This window comes from Misgurnus anguillicaudatus, chromosome 18, assembly GCF_027580225.2.
Source record: "Misgurnus anguillicaudatus chromosome 18, ASM2758022v2, whole genome shotgun sequence".
Taxonomy (NCBI): Eukaryota; Metazoa; Chordata; class Actinopteri; order Cypriniformes; family Cobitidae; genus Misgurnus; species Misgurnus anguillicaudatus.
The window spans coordinates 15695-27237 of NC_073354.2; the positions used below are offsets into that span (position 1 = coordinate 15695).

At 36.5% G+C, this 11543-nt stretch overlaps 1 long non-coding RNA gene across 1 annotated transcript; it reads left to right on the forward strand.

The window, feature by feature from the left end:
• The first annotated feature begins 3481 nt into the window (after window positions 1-3481).
• On the forward strand, window positions 3482-7367 carry LOC141350375 (uncharacterized). The gene is made up of 4 exons (XR_012358476.1): window positions 3482-4455; window positions 4959-5023; window positions 5143-5241; window positions 7109-7367. It is a non-coding gene; the product is annotated as an uncharacterized lncRNA (long non-coding RNA).
• The last annotated feature ends 4176 nt before the right edge of the window (window positions 7368-11543 follow it).

The following is an 11543-nucleotide window of genomic DNA, read 5'->3' on the forward strand; positions in this document are numbered from 1 at the left end:
ACTTTTTATGCAAAAGTGCACAACTCTGCTTAAAATGCTTACAGGAGCATTCTAAGCAGTTTAAAGTGATTTCCAGCTCAGAAAAGCAGTTTAGAGTGAAAAATCAACGTTTCAGGCTGAAATATGACTTTTCATGCAAAAGTGCACAACTCTGCTTAAAATGCTTACAGGAGCATTCTAAGCCGTTTAAAGTGATTTCCAGCTCAGAAAAGCAGTTTAGAGGCAAAAATCAACGTTTCAGGCTGAAATGTGACTTTTCATGCAAAAGTGCACAACTCTGCTTAAAATGCTTACAGGAGCATTCTAAGCCGTTTAAAGTGATTTCCAGCTCAGAAAAGCAGTTTAGAGGCAAAAATCAACGTTTCAGGCTGAAATATGACTTTTCATGCAAAAGTGCACAACTCTGCTTAAAATGCTTACAGGAGCATTCTAAGCCGTTTAAAGTGATTTCCAGCTCAGAAAAGCAGTTTAGAGGCAAAAATCAACATTTCAGGCTGAAATATGACTTTTCATGCAAAAGTGCACAACTCTGCTTAAAATGCTTACAGGAGCATTCTAAGCCGTTTAAAGTGATTTCCAGGTCAGAAAAGCAGTTTAGAGTGAAAAATCAACGTTTCAGGCTGAAATATGACATTTCATGCAAAAGTGCACAACTCTGCTTAAAATGCTTACAGGAGCATTCTAAGCCGTTTAAAGTGATTTCCAGCTCAGAAAAGCAGTTTAGAGTGAAAAATCAACGTTTCAGGCTGAAATATGACTTTTCATGCAAAAGTGCACAACTCTGCTTAAAATGCTTACAGGAGCATTCTAAGCCGTTTAAAGTGATTTCCAGCTCAGAAAAGCAGTTTAGAGGCAAAAATCAACGTTTCAGGCTGAAATGTGACTTTTCATGCAAAAGTGCACAACTCTGCTTAAAATGCTTACAGGAGCATTCTAACGATGAAACAAGCAGTTTAAAGTGATTTCCAGCTCAGAAAAGCAGTTTAGAGTGAAAAATCAACGTTTCAGGCTGAAATATGACTTTTCATGCAAAAGTGCACAACTCTGCTTAAAATGCTTACAGGAGCATTCTAAGCCGTTTAAAGTGATTTCCAGCTCAGAAAAGCAGTTTAGAGTGAAAAATCAACGTTTCAGGCTGAAATGTGACTTTTCATGCAAAAGTGCACAACTCTGCTTAAAATGCTTACAGGAGCATTCTAAGCCGTTTAAAGTGATTTCCAGCTCAGAAAAGCAGTTTAGAGTGAAAAATCAACGTTTCAGGCTGAAATGTGACTTTTCATGCAAAAGTGCCCATCTCTGCTTAAAATGCTTACAGGAGCATTCTAAGCCGTTTAAAGTGATTTCCAGCTCAGAAAAGCAGTTTAGAGGCAAAAATCAACGTTTCAGGCTGAAATGTGACTTTTCATGCAAAAGTGCACAACTCTGCTTAAAATGCTTACAGGAGCATTCTAACGATGAAACAAGCAGTTTAAAGTGATTTCCAGCTCAGAAAAGCAGTTTAGAGTGAAAAATCAACGTTTCAGGCTGAAATATGACTTTTCATGCAAAAGTGCACAACTCTGCTTAAAATGCTTACAGGAGCATTCTAAGCCGTTTAAAGTGATTTCCAGCTCAGAAAAGCAGTTTAGAGTGAAAAATCAACGTTTCAGGCTGAAATGTGACTTTTCATGCAAAAGTGCACAACTCTGCTTAAAATGCTTACAGGAGCATTCTAAGCCGTTTAAAGTGATTTCCAGCTCAGAAAAGCAGTTTAGAGTGAAAAATCAACGTTTCAGGCTGAAATGTGACTTTTCATGCAAACAGAGGCGTCATGCCCATTCAAACTAAGGGGGCACGTGCCCCCTTGGTTTTTTTGAGCCAATGGATTTTGCATCCAACCTCAAAATCAAATAAGCGTCCATTAATCTGTTATTTGACTTTTAATCTGTTTAATATGCACACTTTTATTCATTCTGTGCTGCATCCGTGTCACTTTTCGGAGATTTTCGCCGTTTTGATAGTGTTTTGATCATGTTACATTACTTTTATTCTGGCGGCAGCTGGCTGCAGCCAGTGCAGTCGCAGACGTCATCAGCGTCTGGGCGCGCTCACGAGCTCTCTGCCGTTGTTGGGTTGCTGCTGCATCTGAGGAATTAAAACGTGTTAGAAACGCTCAAAACATTTCCAAACCCCAGTACGGTAATGTGCAGTTAACCTCCTCTGTGTAGAAAATGTATGGTTTTAAATGTGACCGTCTCAACGTTATATTAGTAGAGATTCATCTTCTTGGCACAACGCCAAAGTTCGCCAGAGTTCACGCGGGCGCGGAATCTCACATGCTCACATATGAGGTAAAATTTAATGCAAAAATCCGTTCCTCTAATAATTTTATCTAAACAGATATTTTTTAAATCATTATTGACCATTAAAATTAATCACGTGGCTATAGCTTATGTCATTTTCGTTGTTTATATACTTTATGGATTTAAAATTACATTAATTTTATATAATGCAGTTGTTGTGCAAAATGCATTAATGACACAATTAAACAAGCCATTAAGATTTAAATAAATAAAACATGCCGTTTCAGATGTAAATATGATGCAAATGTGTTTAATAGTATTTGATATTAAAGTTAGTCATCACTTTTATTTTGGAGGTTTTTGCATTAAAGCAGGGGTTTTCAGATTGTTAGAAATGTAAGTGCCATGGAAAAGACTGAAAGCTCTATAATATAATTCGTTTGATGTATGTGTATGCACAAATTTCTGTGAGCTGTTGACACTCTGCCCCCTTAAAAAAAATTGGTGCATGACGCCCCTGCATGCAAAAGTGCCCATCTCTGCTTAAAATGCTTACAGGAGCATTCTAAGCCGTTTAAAGTGATTTCCAGCTCAGAAAAGCAGTTTAGAGGCAAAAATCAACGTTTCAGGCTGAAATGTGACTTTTCATGCAAAAGTGCATAACTCTGCTTAAAATGCTTACAGGAGCATTCTAACGATGAAACAAGCCGTTTAAAGTGATTTCCAGCTCAGAAAAGCAGTTTAGAGGCAAAAATCAACGTTTCAGGCTGAAATGTGACTTTTCATGCAAAAGTGCACAACTCTGCTTAAAATGCTTACAGGAGCATTCTAAGCCGTTTAAAGTGATTTCCAGCTCAGAAAAGCAGTTTAGAGTGAAAAATCAACGTTTCAGGCTGAAATGTGACTTTTCATGCAAAAGTGCACAACTCTGCTTAAAATGCTTACAGGAGCATTCTAAGCCGTTTATAGTGATTTCCAGCTCAGAAAAGCAGTTTAGAGTGAAAAATCAACGTTTCAGGCTGAAATGTGACTTTTCATGCAAAAGTGCACAACTCTGCTTAAAATGCTTACAGGAGCATTCTAAGCCGTTTAAAGTGATTTCCAGCTCAGAAAAGCAGTTTATTGTGAAAAATCAACGTTTCAGGCTGAAATATGACTTTTCATGCAAAAGTGCACAACTCTGCTTAAAATGCTTACCCAGCAAGCAATAGCCGTCATTTCAACGTCTCGTTTCAGTATAGACCCGATATAGCCGGGCTGTGCCTAGCCCATATCTAGCCCAAATAAACTTTAATTTGGTTACATGTGGTTTTTGACAAAAAAATTTGTGAGATGTATGCTATTTCATCATGTAAGAAAAGTTAACAGCGATTACAAGGTATTTCGTTTCATTTCTATAAAGTGTTTTATGCATCGTCTGTACGTAGTCACAATTTAGCTCATAAATAGACCGACTACGAATAAACCAGGTTTAGCCCAGAAATAACCATGAATTTAATTACATTGTTTTTCCAAAATGATTTGTGAGATGTATGATATTTAATCATGTAAACAAAGTTCAAAGCGATTAAGGTATTTTGTTTCATTTCTTTAAAGTGTTTTATGCACCGTCTGTACTTAGCCACTATTTAGCTTACAAATAGACCGACTACGAATAACCCACGTTTAGCCCAGAAATAACCATTAATGTAATTACATGTGGTTTTTGCCAAATAACTTGTGAGATGTATGGTATTTCATTGTGTAAGCAAAGTTAACAGCGATTACAAGGTTTGTTTAATTTCTTTAAAGTGTTTTATGCACCGTCGTACATAGCCACTATTTAGCTCATAAATAGACCGACTACGAACAAACCATGTTTAGCCCAGAATAACCTTGAATTTAATAAAATTTTGTTTTTGCCAAAATAACTTGCAAGATGTATGATATTTCATCAGGCATGCAAAGACACCAGTGAATTCAAGATGTTTGGTTTTATTTATCTTATCTGAATATCTGCTGTCACGCATAACATTCATTATTGATAAACAAAATCCAGTTACAACTCCGAACCGCTAGATGGCAGCTGCAGTACACAAACACGAGGCCAGATCTCGCGAGAAAGATTTCCGCTGTTTGAAAATCAACAGCGAGCAGCCAGGAGGAAAGCAATCTTCCACACGCGTTTGATCTTGTAAGTGTTTTTTATTATTTTATTTTACATGTGTTTAAAATGTATTTACTTTATTTGTTGTTGGAATCGCGACATTCTTGCGGGTAACTTAACGTTAGAGTAAGTAACCCATGTTTTATAAAACCTAAACAGTACAACCTGCAATGTAATAAAATAGTGGAGGTAAATGAGTCTATGTAACGTTACACTAAAGATTAACATGAGTGATTTGTAGGCTGCTTTTTAGTAACAGCAGTAACTTAGCTAAGTTATTACTGTGTTGCTTACAGTAATGTGGGCAGTTGTGCTTTACAATTATGCATACACAGATAGATTGTGGGGGAAAGCTATTTTTCCATATGGATTTAACTTACAAGCCTTCAGTTTGTTGGAAAAAAGAGTTTTATTGTGTTAGTGAGGGCAAACTTGCAGGTCAGTGGGCATTAACCTTTAAGGTTGGTAAACACTTGTACACTGAAGCATACATTACTGTACAATTACTGACATATGCATGTGCTATTCAGGTGTCAAAGCTGTGTGAAACTGGAGGGAGAAACTTGAGAGACCGTGCCGGAAGAATGCTGGACAGGTAAATTCTATAAACATGCAATATTAATAAGACATTGTGGTGTCAACGCAGTCTTTCATGTGGTCTCAAAAAAATATGTCAGTCTGCAACTGTTAACGACATTATCTTTTGTATTTTAGAGTTCACTAAGATTCATTAATTTCAAAGTTCAACATGAATGGTGGTGATACACTGCAGAAGAAAGCATTTGAAAAAACATCAGTTCTCAGTTATTAAAGGTAAGTGTGTTTGTATGTAGTTTTAGGCTGAATGGTGTTTCACAAAATAATACTTTTAATATGACATTAGGCTATGTGAGGAGTAATTGACAAAAGTCCGGTACTGCCTTAATATTTTCTAAATATTAAAAGCCCCAGATTAAATGACTCTTTGCCGATACAACAGTTAACTCACCCATACAATATTGTTTAGATGTTTTATGTCCATAAGATTGTATTGTGAATATTTTATGCTTGGCATCTTAAAGGAATAGTCTACCCTTTTGCCATATTAAACTATGTTATTACCTCAACCTAGACGAATTAACCTATCTTTTTCAATGCGTGCGTGTGTTGTTAATGTGTTAGCATTTAGCCTAGCCCCATTCATTCCTATGGTACCAAAAAAAAGTTTTATTTTGTGGCACCATACTTACTGGTATAACTCCTCATGTAACAGTCTTTAAATAGGGAAAACACGGAAGTGTTTGGTGGCTTCCCTGTTTGGTACCATAGGAATGAATGGGTCTAGGCTAAATGCTAACACATTCACGACGCGCTATACAGTGCACGCATTGAAAAAAGATAGATATGTATTAATTTGTCTAAGTTGAGGTAATAACATAGTTTAATATGGCAAAAGGGTAGAGTATTCCTTTAAAGGGCAGGGTATTTGATTTTGAAAAATACTAACTTTAGCCTACACGCACCAACCAGAAGCACACTCCCATCTCATTAACCAGTAAGACTGACAAAGTGAATAACATTACCAAAATAACCAAATTAAAAACAGCACGTTTAGAAATTTGAAAAGATAAATATCATTGCACTAATTCGTAAAGGAACACAAACTACATAAGCAACACGTTTCATTAAAATTCAATCTGAATCCATCAAAATAGAATCACACTGTATACCTACCTTTCCAAAAGAAACACTGCAACGACCCTTTCAGACCTGTAGCTGTTTCCATCTTGCAGAAAAGCAGTGAAGTTACCAATGTTAATTTGGGTTTTTGCTCTTTGCTCATCCAGATGTTTTTTTTTTTGTTGTTTCAAAATGTTTGAACAGGGTGTGAAGTGGCATGCAAAACACGTTCACAGAAGAGGGGCAAAAATTTAATGCGTCCAATTAGGCATGGGCCGGAATGAGATTCTGGATGATAACCATAAGCAAAAATACCACGGTGTTGCGGTATTGCCATTGTGACACTAAAATGTGTTATTTTCAAATGTCTGCATATTAAAACATCAACTTTTCAACTGGACACAATACATTTTATTTTTAAACAACAAACAACGTTTATGCCAGTTTAAAATAAAGCCTTTAAATGATAATATTCTTTCAGTTGTAAATGTAAACATGAATTCAATTACATGATTTAATTCACTTTGTGTAAACACAGTTCATACATTGAAAACGGTATCACAGAAATTTTTTGTGGTTTTTAAAACCTTGACTCTGAAAATCTCGGTATACCTTTAAACTGGTAACTGGCCCATGTCCAAATATTGCATTGGGTCGGGGTTCAATGATTTGTTGAACGTTTTTTGGTCCTACGCCTTTTACAGATGACACAAATATATAAAAATACACATTAGACAACTTAACATAGTGATTGCTATCAAGACTTGAGGAGACTTTCAACCAGCATAACTAAAATGTTTCTGGATCAAAATCAGATACCCTGCCTTTAAGCCTCTTTTGCTAGTTCCAAATTGTCATTAAACACACACAGAGAAACATGCACTTGTGTTTGTAGTAATGAGAACGGTATGATTACTGTTGCCTGTCAATATTTATATATGACTTCTTCGAAAGAGAATGACTATCACATTTAATATAAAGCAAAAATACTTGTCTCATGCATTCTTTTCATATTTGGCAGATGCTGTGTTGAACAACTTTCCAGCAGCAACAGAACTGGAAGTGAAGGATGCCAATGGGGGCATTTCAAACAGGCACCAGGGAGGACGTGGTGTATAGAAATTAGTACAATTAATAAGTTGAAGTGAACTGAAGATAGTTTGTTAATGTTTAGATGTTATTTCATTTTTAAAATTGTATTTTGTTATTTATTCCTTTATTTTGTTACTGTTTTATTCTTTTTGTTAAAAGTAGTTTTTCTTATCATTTTGTCTTATCTGAATTTCTATTGTATTACCAAAATATTTTTTGTAATAAATTGCATGATTGTATGTTTATGAGAACCTGTTTTAATGGATTAAAAAGAATTCTTTAGCAATTCTTTTGTTGTTTATTAGACACATATGTGTAGTCATTTAATAGCCGTCTATTTAACGGCTAGTCTATTTTTGGGCTATGATAGACGTCTACTAGATTTTCACTGACAGCCCAAAATTAGCCTTGTTTTAGCCTAGACACACATTCACCGTCTATTAGACGTATATATGTAGACGTTTAATAGTCGTCTATTTAACGGCTAGTCTATTCTTGGGCTATGATAGACGTCTACTAGATTTTCACTGACAGCCCAAAATTAGCCTTGTTTTAGCCTAGACGTCAGGGGGGTGTTTAGACGGCTAATAGACGTCTATTAGACGCAAAATTGCTTGCTGGGTACAGGAGCATTCTAACGATGAAACAAGCCGTTTAAAGTGATTTCCAGCTCAGAAAAGCAGTTTAGAGTGAAAAATCAACGTTTCAGGCTGAAATATGACTTTTCATGCAAAAGTGCACAACTCTGCTTAAAATGCTTTTCTGAGCTGGAAATCACTTTAAACGGCTTAGAATGCTCCTGTAAGCAGTTTAGAGTGAAACATCAACGTTTCAGGCTGAAATGTGACTTTTCATGCAAAAGTGCACAACTCTGCTTAAAATGCTTACAGGAGCATTCTAAGCCGTTTAAAGTGATTTCCAGCTCAGAAAAGCAGTTTAGAGTGAAAAATCAACGTTTCAGGCTGAAATTTGACTTTTCATGCAAAAGTGCACAACTCTGCTTAAAATGCTTACAGGAGCATTCTAAGCCGTTTAAAGTGATTTCCAGCTCAGAAAAGCAGTTTAGAGTGAAAAATCAACGTTTCAGGCTGAAATATGACTTTTCATGCAAAAGTGCACAACTCTGCTTAAAATGCTTACAGGAGCATTCTAACGATGAAACAAGCCGTTTAAAGTGATTTCCAGCTCAGAAAAGCAGTTTAGAGTGAAAAATCAACGTTTCAGGCTGAAATATGACTTTTCATGCAAAAGTGCACAACTCTGCTTAAAATGCTTACAGGAGCATTCTAGAGATGAAACAATCCGTTTAAAGTGATTTCCAGCTCAGAAAAGCAGTTTAGAGTGAAAAATCAACGTTTCAGGCTGAAATGTGACTTTTCATGCAAAAGTGCCCAACTCTGCTTAAAATGCTTACAGGAGCATTCTAAGCAATTTAAAGTGATTTCCAGCTCAGAAAAGCAGTTTAGAGTGAAAAATCAACGTTTCAGGCTGAAATGTGACTTTTCATGCAAAAGTGCCCAACTCTGCTTAAAATGCTTACAGGAGCATTCTAAGCCGTTTAAAGTGATTTCCAGCTCAGAAAAGCAGTTTAGAGGCAAAAATCAACGTTTCAGGCTGAAATGTGACTTTTCATGCAAAAGTGCACAACTCTGCTTAAAATGCTTACAGGAGCATTCTAAGCCGTTTAAAGTTATTTCCAGCTCAGAAAAGCAGTTTAGAGTGAAAAATCAACGTTTCAGGCTGAAATGTGACTTTTCATGCAAAAGTGCCCAACTCTGCTTAAAATGCTTACAGGAGCATTCTAAGCCGTTTAAAGTGATTTCCAGCTCAGAAAAGCAGTTTAGAGTGAAAAATCAACGTTTCAGGCTGAAATGTGACTTTTCATGCAAAAGTGCCCAACTCTGCTTAAAATGCTTACAGGAGCATTCTAAGCCGTGTAAAGTGATTTCCAGCTCAGAAAAGCAGTTTAGAGGCAAAAATCAACGTTTCAGGCTGAAATGTGACTTTTCATGCAAAAGTGCACAACTCTGCTTAAAATGCTTACAGGAGCATTCTAAGCCGTTTAAAGTGATTTCCAGCTCAGAAAAGCAGTTTAGAGTGAAAAATCAACGTTTCAGGCTGAAATATGACTTTTTATGCAAAAGTGCACAACTCTGCTTAAAATGCTTACAGGAGCATTCTAACGATGAAACAAGCCGTTTAAAGTGATTTCCAGCTCAGAAAAGCAGTTTAGAGGCAAAAATCAACGTTTCAGGCTGAAATGTGACTTTTCATGCAAAAGTGCACAACTCTGTTTAAAATGCTTACAGGAGCATTCTAAGCCGTTTAAAGTGATTTCCAGCTCAGAAAAGCAGTTTAGAGTGAAAAATCAACGTTTCAGGCTGAAATGTGACTTTTTATACAAAAGTGCACAACTCTGCTTAAAATGCTTACAGGAGCATTCTAAGCCGTTTAAAGTGATTTCCAGCTCAGAAAAGCAGTTTAGAGTGAAAAATCAACGTTTCAGGCTGAAATATGACTTTTCATGCAAAAGTGCACAACTCTGCTTAAAATGCTTACAGGAGCATTCTAACGATGAAACAAGCCGTTTAAAGTGATTTCCAGCTCAGAAAAGCAGTTTAGAGTGAAAAATCAACGTTTCAGGCTGAAATGTGACTTTTCATGCAAAAGTGCACAACTCTGCTTAAAATGCTTACAGGAGCATTCTAAGCCGTTTAAAGTGATTTCCAGCTCAGAAAAGCAGTTTAGAGTGAAAAATCAACGTTTCAGGCTGAAATGTGACATTTCATGCAAAAGTGCCCAACTCTGCTTAAAATGCTTACAGGAGCATTCTAAGCCGTTTAAAGTGATTTCCAGCTCAGAAAAGCAGTTTAGAGGCAAAAATCAACGTTTCAGGCTGAAATATGACTTTTCATGCAAAAGTGCACAACTCTGCTTAAAATGCTTACAGGAGCATTCTAAGCCGTTTAAAGTGATTTCCAGCTCAGAAAAGCAGTTTAGAGTGAAAAATCAACGTTTCAGGCTGAAATGTGACTTTTCATGCAAAAGTGCACAACTCTGCTTAAAATGCTTACAGGAGCATTCTAAGCCGTTTAAAGTGATTTCCAGCTCAGAAAAACAGTTTAGAGTGAAAAATCAACGTTTCAGGCTGAAATATGACTTTTCATGCAAAAGTGCACAACTCTGCTTAAAATGCTTACAGGAGCATTCTAACGATGAAACAAGCCGTTTAAAGTGATTTCCAGCTCAGAAAAGCAGTTTAGAGGCAAAAATCAACGTTTCAGGCTGAAATGTGACTTTTCATGCAAAAGTGCACAACTCTGTTTAAAATGCTTACAGGAGCATTCTAAGCCGTTTAAAGTGATTTCCAGCTCAGAAAAGCAGTTTAGAGTGAAAAATCAACGTTTCAGGCTGAAATATGACTTTTCATGCAAAAGTGCACAACTCTGCTTAAAATGCTTAGAGGAGCATTCTAACGATGAAACAAGCCGTTTAAAGTGATTTCCAGCTCAGAAAAGCAGTTTAGAGTGAAAAATCAACGTTTCAGGCTGAAATGTGACTTTTCATGCAAAAGTGCACAACTCTGCTTAAAATGCTTACAGGAGCATTCTAAGCCGTTTAAAGTGATTTCCAGCTCAGAAAAGCAGTTTAGAGTGAAAAATCAACGTTTCAGGCTGAAATGTGACTTTTCATGCAAAAGTGCCCAACTCTGCTTAAAATGCTTACAGGAGCATTCTAAGCCGTTTAAAGTGATTTCCAGCTCAGAAAAGCAGTTTAGAGTGAAAAATCAACGTTTCAGGCTGAAATGTGACTTTTCATACAAAAGTGCACAACTCTGCTTAAAATGCTTACAGGAGCATTCTAAGCCGTTTAAAGTGATTTCCAGCTCAGAAAAGCAGTTTAGAGTGAAAAATCAACGTTTCAGGCTGAAATATGACTTTTCATGCAAAAGTGCACAACTCTGCTTAAAATGCTTACAGGAGCATTCTAACGATGAAACAAGCCGTTTAAAGTGATTTCCAGCTCAGAAAAGCAGTTTAGAGTGAAAAATCAACATTTCAGGCTGAAATGTGACTTTTCATGCAAAAGTGCACAACTCTGCTTAAAATGCTTACAGGAGCATTCTAAGCCGTTTAAAGTGATTTCCAGCTCAGAAAAGCAGTTTAGAGGCAAAAATCAACGTTTCAGGCTGAAATATGACTTTTCATGCAAAAGTGCACAACTCTGCTTAAAATGCTTACAGGAGCATTCTAAGCCGTTTAAAGTGATTTCCAGCTCAGAAAAGCAGTTTAGAGGCAAAAATCAACGTTTCAGGCTGAAATATGACTTTTCATGCAAAAGTGCACAACTCTGCTTAAAATGCT